The sequence below is a fragment of the Pseudopipra pipra genome, chromosome 6 (assembly GCF_036250125.1).
Source record: "Pseudopipra pipra isolate bDixPip1 chromosome 6, bDixPip1.hap1, whole genome shotgun sequence".
Taxonomy (NCBI): domain Eukaryota; kingdom Metazoa; phylum Chordata; class Aves; order Passeriformes; family Pipridae; genus Pseudopipra; species Pseudopipra pipra.
Genome location: NC_087554.1, coordinates 28,517,437 through 28,525,239, shown reverse-complemented (window position 1 = coordinate 28,525,239; position 7,803 = coordinate 28,517,437). Strand labels below are relative to the sequence as shown.

Sequence of the window (7,803 nt, the reverse complement as noted above, 5' to 3'; positions counted from 1 at the left end):
CTCATCTTGCCTTTACATTATTTTAAAGCCATCACTTAAAGCACTTGGAGACATAAACACTGTAGATGTTTTTATTCAACATTTAATGAGTAAGATTCCTTTCTTAAAACACTTAAGTAGCTGCTTTATTTCCCAGCAGAAGAGCTTCAACTGATTCCTGTAGTACTTTCTTCTAAAAGTTGCTTTTTGTGTTCCTTTAAAGAGTCAGTCAAAGCCTGTTGCAAAAGCATCCCATAAGGGAAAATTAAAGTATGAAAAATGGTATGAGTTTATATTGAAACACCAGCTGGCACAATGAAGATTAGCAAGAAAAAAATATACCAAGTTCAGAAAGAAAACACTTAATGAACAGCGTTGTGTATTGTTATTTTGGTGTCAATTTCTTATCAATATGATTGAAAAAGAACTTTTTCCGTAGCAGCACTTTTTGGTTGTTTTGAAGAAGTATTCACTGCAAAGTTCAAATTTGTTCGTGTTGATTATCTGCTATTGAAGATGTTTCTTTGGGGGATTACCTTGTCTCTACGTGAAAGATCTGCATGGAAGACCTAAAGAAAGGTCTGTCCTGACAAGTAGAAAGTAAAGTACAGGTGTTAGGAGGTTTGCATGGATGAGCAAGGAGCTCCTAACTAAGCCCAAACAGAAAGTGAAGAAATGGTGTAAGCAGGGGCAGATAACCCAAACACAGCATAGAGTTGCTTTCCAATCTTGCAGGGATAGGGTTAAGGAAAGCCAAGGCCCCTCTGCAGTTACATCTGGCAAGGGATGTGAAGGGCAAGAAGAAGGGATTCTACAACTGCATAATGGCAAAAGGAAGACTAGGGAAATAAAGATGCCACCCCTGCTGAATGGGGCAGGGAAATATGTGACAAATGACATAGAGAAGGCTGAGGTACTTGTTACCTTCCTTACCTCAGTCTTTATTGTTAAGACTGGCCTTAAGGAGTCCCATACCACTGAGACAAGAGGGAAAGTCTGGAACAAGGTAGATAACCTTGGTGGAAGACGTCAGGTTAGGGAGCTTGCAAACAAACTGGATGTATTTAAGTGTATGAAGCCTGACAGGTTGCATCCATGAGTGCTAAGGGAGCTGGCTGGCATCATTGCAAGGCCACTCTGGAATTATCTTTGAGTGATCATGGCAGTTGGCGGAGCTTTCTGAAGATCGGAAGAGAGCAAATTTCAGTCCTATCCTCAGGAAGAGCAGTAAAAAAGAATGGGGAAGATACAGGCCATTCAGCCTCACCTCAGTCTGTGGGAAGGTGACATGGAAGATCATCCTGGAAAGAACTTCCAAGTACATGAAGGACAAGAGGATGACTGGGAGTACCTAGCTTGGATTTATGAAGTGAAAATCATGCTTGACCAACCTTCTTGCCCTCTACAATGAGCTGAGTGTCTTACTGAATGAGGGGAGAACCGTTGACGATCCCCATAACCTCACTCTAGACAAGCAGACAAAGTGTGGGTTAGATAAGTGGTTAGTGAAATGGACTGAAAATTGCCCCACTGCTCAGGCCCAGAAGGTTGTGATCAGCAGCACAAGGTCCAATCGGAGACAAGTCATTAGTGGTTTATCACAGGGCTCAATACTGGGATCAAGCTGCTCAGCTTACTCATTTATGATCTGGATGATGGAATGGAGTGTACCCTCAGCAAGTTTGTAGATTATGTGAGAAGTGGAAGCAGTGGCTGATAGACCAGATAACTATGCAGCATTTAGAGGGACCTCAATGGGCTGAAGAACTGGGCAGAGAGGAATCTCTTGAAGTTTAACAAGGGAAGCACAAAGCCATCCATGTGGGGAGGAGTAAAGCCAGGCACTAGTATATGCTGGGGTCTGACAAGCTGGAAAATAGTAGTATTTTATCTTACTGAGGATAAATACTCAACTTGGAGATACAATCTAATATGCTAATTTGATTACCTATTTGTTTTCTTACTTAATTCCATTTTTTAATGTAATCTTTTGGGGATAGGTAAATAAATTTCCTTTATTGACAGCATCAACTCTCATGGAGAATTCAGCTAGGTCTGTAGGAGTTACTGATAGGTATTTTTTAATTACCAGAAATCTCTATTAAAGTTATATTTAAGGCCTCTAAATTTCAGGCATTTGTGAATAGAGAAAAGAACAAGGCAGGAGCTAACAGAACAGGTTTGGAGAAGGCAACAGTCATTTGCTTCCTGAGTTTTACAACCTGTATTTGTTTCTCTTCTCTTTAAATCCTGATTTGCTGCAGGAAGGTCAAGAGACATTGATGTAAAATACCAATGTAATTGGATTAGATTTGATTTTTCTTTGTTTTGAAGTATGCTTTTAATCTAAACTGACTGAAGTAATGAATAGACCTCTGTGTTCATAATAATTTTCTGATTTCAGTAGTGTTAGATAAGGGTTACGCTCTTTTATCGGGGTAGTGCTGCTGTCAGAATTAAGGATTGTACTTCTTGCTGGTTTTGTTGTACAGGTCAGCATGAACGTACTTGGAGAACGCCTCAGAGCACAGCTGGACATTCATCAAATGTAGCAGCTGCATATTTGATTGAATCAATGGTTTATTTGACCATCCTCAGCAATAAAATGCTAATCACTGATACAACAGCATACTCAAGTGAAGAATGTCCTGCTACCATTTAGTTATTGGCAGATTTATGCCCTGGGCACAAGCCTCAGTGATACTGTTTGGTAATGAACTGTGTGACAAATTCTACTTCCAGAAGTGGATGTTACTATGAGGAAGGAATTATTTCAGACATAGACACTACAGAATACCTGTGAGCATCAAGGGAAAGATTTTTAAGGCCAAAAATGGCAGCATAGAGCGGGTAGAGGGCTGATTAGACCCCACTGTGCACAGGGTGGGGTGATTACTGTTTGAGGGCAGTGCCTGTCCTGGTGCCTGCAGCCAGCTCCCAGCAATAATCACTTCTAAAGCTGTAATCACAGCCACATGGCAGCACTGTGCCTTTTTTACTGCTTTCTATTCTTAGTGCTCGTAACAAGGGATTAAAGAGCATGGTAAAAATACATGGTTAAAAAAAAGTAGACTGTTATGAAATGATTTCTTTTTGGAAGACTGTACTTAGTACATGATGAATCCTGTAGGGGAGGCATGTATGCAGTTCCAGTCACTGCTAAGGTTTCAAAACTATTTTAAGAACAGCAGAACCTAGCTGTTGTCATAGTAGCAATAAACCTTTTAATCTCACTTCCTCTGGAGATGAAGCTGTTGTGTACTTAATCTGCTTAAAGATTGTCAAGGCTGTTTATGTGACAGGCAGCTAAGGATACAGTATGGAGAAGATGCTACTTGTTGCGTTCAGAAAGTGCAGTGCTTTTTGTCTACTTTGATAGCATTTGAGTTTTGCTGAGAGACAGACCTTATGACAAGCTAGCAGGAGAACAGTCACCTGGGATCGAGCCTTCATTTATGCCAGTGTTTGTCATTGACAACTTGTCATGGTTAAATGACACTGTTCCTAGGTAGTTCTGGGCAAGGGCTTGCTGACATCATGGTTCTCCTATAGTTTAAAAGCATCCTTTTTGAGGAAGTCCTTTCATCCTCAATGCTTCCATTCCTTACACTCAGAGGCTTCTCTATCAACATTGAGTCATATTTCTATATTGCTAAATAGTAAATGCAATTAAAAATTCCTTGAAGTATTTGTATAATGCAGAGTGACTTGTTCTTAAAGGTGCAACAGGTAGTCAAGAGAAATCCACAGAAAACTGACAGGTTTTTCAACTGTTTTTTGGAGATTGGGCTAGCTGGATAAAGTGAGCTTTAAATGCCATGTCAAAATAATCATTATAATAGAATTTGGCATTCTGAACCAAAAATGACATGAGTGTTCACATGTATCTAGAACTAAAAGAGGACTTTCTTCTCACCAGATCAAATTTCTCAATAATTGCTGACATCTGCGCCATTGCCAGTTTATTTGGTCTAGTCTGGTTACAGTACTGGATTACATAACCTCATGTCCTGCAAATAAACAGTGTGCATCTTTTCTTTCAACCAATATTTCAATTCATATGTGCTGAATAATAGCAGTTTGGGAATTTTTACTTCTTTGTTTTCCTGAAGTTTGCATGTTCTGTCAGGATGGGCACTCAGTCTTTAGGAAAAAAATCACACTACAGAATGAATGAAAGAATGTTTCTAAGGTTATTTATTTGCAAATTTTTAAAATATATATATATATATTTATTTTTGCTCCTCTGTAAAGTTTTGCTTATGGATAATTGGTTTTTGCTCATTCCCCTCCTTTCCAGCAGCCCTTAATTCAACATGTTGTGGAAAGATATATTAGACAAACCATTGACTATTATGTTATCGTCAGATCTAATTACTCCTCAGGGTGCCTTGCTCACTGAGTTACTGGGACCATCATTTGAGTCCTGTGCGTGTGATCTGCCCTTGCAGGCTCTGGAGGTGCTGGCTGACCCCTTGTCTGCACTAAGGGGTGAGGAAGAGGTTTCCTTCCACTCTCCCCTTCCTTCTCACAGTGTTGACTACAGGTACCATGGAGAGGGAGCACCCCTCAAGATGGGGCACAGGCCAAGGAGGCTGGTGTGGGGGAGAAAGCCCCACGGACGATCTCTTGTGGTCCCCAGGAGGTGTCCTGTATAGTCTCCTTACTAGAAGACTGGTTATGTGCAATAGAGGATGTCTTCCCAGCAGAATTGCTTGTGTTACTGTTTGGAGGGGCTTTGGAAACTTTCCAGTTTGACACTCTGAACAAAAGAAAAGTTCTTATTTTAAAACAGCTTCTGTTTTGAAACATTCTGAACATTTAAAAATAGTCATTAATACGTTCCACTGTTTTATTTAATGTGAAGTATTCAACATTGTCCCACTTTCGAAATTTTTTCACCTCAAATATTAATGAGGGAACTGTTTCTTCCCTTTCTTAGATGGTAGAAGTCCTAGTAGAGGGTTAGGGGTTTTTTCAGTTTATATAATCAACCTGTCGCTGCTTGGTTTTTTTGCTACCCAGTTGATTTCTTAAGGAGAAATCAACCCACTTTGGGGATAACTGTTAAAGGTATCAGTTTTTCTTTACTGAGCTGTATATGCTGAATTAATTGTTTTGATCTGGCTGCTGAATAGCTGGAGGCAGAACGGAAAAGGGTACCTCTGTGTTCATTAATACCTCTCTAGACGCCTATAGTATTGAGACATTGAGACGTTTGTGTGAAAGATTTTGATCATAGTTTTGGGTAGGCATCCTTTTGGTGCAGTATTTTAGATCAAAACCTGTAAATCATGTAGTTTTTTGTGCAGCTGAATTCAAGTTCTGCCAAATTGCATGAGATATGGTTAATGCTTATAACAGTAGCTAAAATTAAATCTCATATTTTAATAAGAGAGCAGACTTTATCAATAGTCTCTAAACTCTGCAGGATGAGATCATCATTATGTCAATGCCTTACACAGTGCTGAGTATTTTGACACATGTAACAATGGTGTTTGTCTTGTATTAGAAACAAATTGAATAGCTGGGGACAAATGTCTCCCACTCTGGTGCAAGAAAGGTCAGTGCCTTCAGGTGCTGCTTGGTCTCTAGTGGTTTTTTAGTTGGGTTTGGTTTTGGGGGGCTTTTTTGTTTGTTTGAGGGTTTTTTTCAAGTGGTTTTAGTATAGAGAGCTCTTTATGCTTAATCTTGCAATAAATTTGTATAGAATGCCTTTACCCAAGTGGAATTCCTAGATTGTGAAACACAGAGCTTGCAAATGCTGCACTGGCTGCTAGATATGCCATTGAGGATAAACCAGGGATAAGTGAAAAGGCTGCAAGGAAAAAGGGTGTTGAGGGCTCTAACACTTTCACTACAGTTAGTGATGCACTGTATGTCTTAAAAATAATAATTTGTTAAAATAATGACCATTGTTAACTGGAGATGATAACCTTAAACTAGCTACTCTGAGACATTAAAGTGCTGTCTCCCACTGCAGTTGTGTGAACATTGCACTGGACATTTGTGTCTGTGACTGATAAAACTAGGAGTAGATACAGCAATGTAAGTATGTGCCTGAGAAGATACGGTATGTGTAACTTTATTCTGCAGGGTTTGTACTGAATGGCATGCTTCATCAGCCTGAGCAGTCATTTAAAAACCATTCTTGTTGAGGTATGCAATTTTTTCTTCCCATTTAAAATTCTAGGCCAGTGAATTGTCCCCCTTTTGTTGCTTAGAAAACTCCAGAGAGAGGGTGAGGTAGCTTAATGATTTTTTTCCACAAATGTTCCCAGAACCTGTTTTAAATACACTAGAAACTGGAACGCCTTTAGTCTGCTTTCAGGTGGATACTTCAAGAGTATGATTTTTGTGTCTTCTCCTCAGACTCTCAGAGGTATGCACATGATAGGAAAACTGCATTTTTGGCTTGTGTGTGCCTGTGGGTGAGAGGAATGGTTGATTCTCTTTGGCTCAGAGACCTATGAAGAAGGCACAAGTATGTATGAACCATCCTGAGCTTGGCACCCTCATACTGTCATCTGCTTCAGTGCTAAAACCAGCATAGTTGATTTTGGTGTTACAGTCAGATGTGGCAGCTCCCATCCATTATGGGAAAGCATGAGAAGTTTCACTTCTACCCGTGCCACTTTCTAAAATTTTCCCATCACCCAGAGAAGCAGGGGTGGGTGTTTCCAGTAGTTGCTCTCCTGTTTTGTTCCTAACTAGCTCTGTGTTTCCTTCTTTTATATATCTCAAACTCCTATGCAGAGTGAAAGGTGGAATAAAGAATGTGCACAAGAGAGCTGATAGATTTATCAATGGTGTCTATCAATGTAGCATGTACTGTAGTGAGAGGTTTAACACCAATTTTTCTTGATTAGTGTGGCTATGAAATGACCAGAGAGGTACCATTTGCTGAGAACACAGAAATCACTGATGTTTTCAAAAATACAATTGCACAGTCAGGCCCTTAATAATTACAGAAACATTCTTCCAGCTGAGCTGTCTTCCCTGAAATGTGCAGAGGACCCGGGCATGATTGCAACACAGTCCTAGAAATATCTTGCCACGCAGTTTTCAATCCTTCTTAAACCTGGTTCCTAGAGTTCAAATTTTTTTGATATCAGCATCTTCTCTGGACACTTGTCTAAGTTTCAAGGGGTTTTTTGGCCCCTTTATGACAAGATGTCCAGAACAAAACATTACATTTTCTCTCCAGCGGGGTGGAGAGAGAAGCTGGAGGTACTTCATCCCCTTATGGTACAATGCCTCTTTGTAAGCCTAGCAGTGCTTTATTATTTTCCCCTGCTATGTTGTGTCACTAATTTTTGTCTTAACATGCTATTTTCCCAAAACTCCTAAGACTGCTGTTTGCTGTGTGTCCTTGTGCACTGAATTCTTGTGGTTTGACTTGTTTTTCTCAGGTATGCTGTTCTGCATGTTTCCCCAGCTGAATTCACTCTTCGTGTTTGCCTCTTCCTTTGGTTTGTCTGCAACAGTGGAGGCCAGCAGCGATTAAGGTAAGAAACTACAGTTAGTCTCATTGCTGCATTTCCCTAGGTCTAGTGATTTTTGCATCATTCTCCCACTGCAGTTTCCATGAGCGCACTTTTAATTCCCACTTCTTCATCAAAGAATATTTTAAATCAAACCAAGCATTGTAATTATTACCATCTATCTTTATAGAAACTCTTCATGCTACTCCTTGTTTTCATTTTACATTGTTATTTCAGTAGTGTCTCTTACCCCAATTCTGTTGCCAAGATTCTGTCTGTATCCAAGGCAACTTAAGTAATTTTGAGAGTAAGATAGTGAGAGGTGATGTATCAATTACTA

The 7,803-nt window shown here is 39.8% G+C and overlaps 1 protein-coding gene across 1 annotated transcript in view; it reads left to right on the top strand.

Annotated features, from left to right (window-relative positions):
• The first annotated feature begins 6,136 nt into the window (after positions 1 to 6,136).
• Positions 6,137 to 7,803, top strand: part of PAPLN (papilin, proteoglycan like sulfated glycoprotein) — a 75,028-nt gene continuing 73,361 nt past the window's right edge. Inside the window, exon 1 of the mRNA XM_064658177.1 lies at positions 6,137 to 7,487. The gene's annotated coding sequence lies outside the window, so the exon portion shown is untranslated. The remainder of the gene's footprint in view (positions 7,488 to 7,803) is intronic.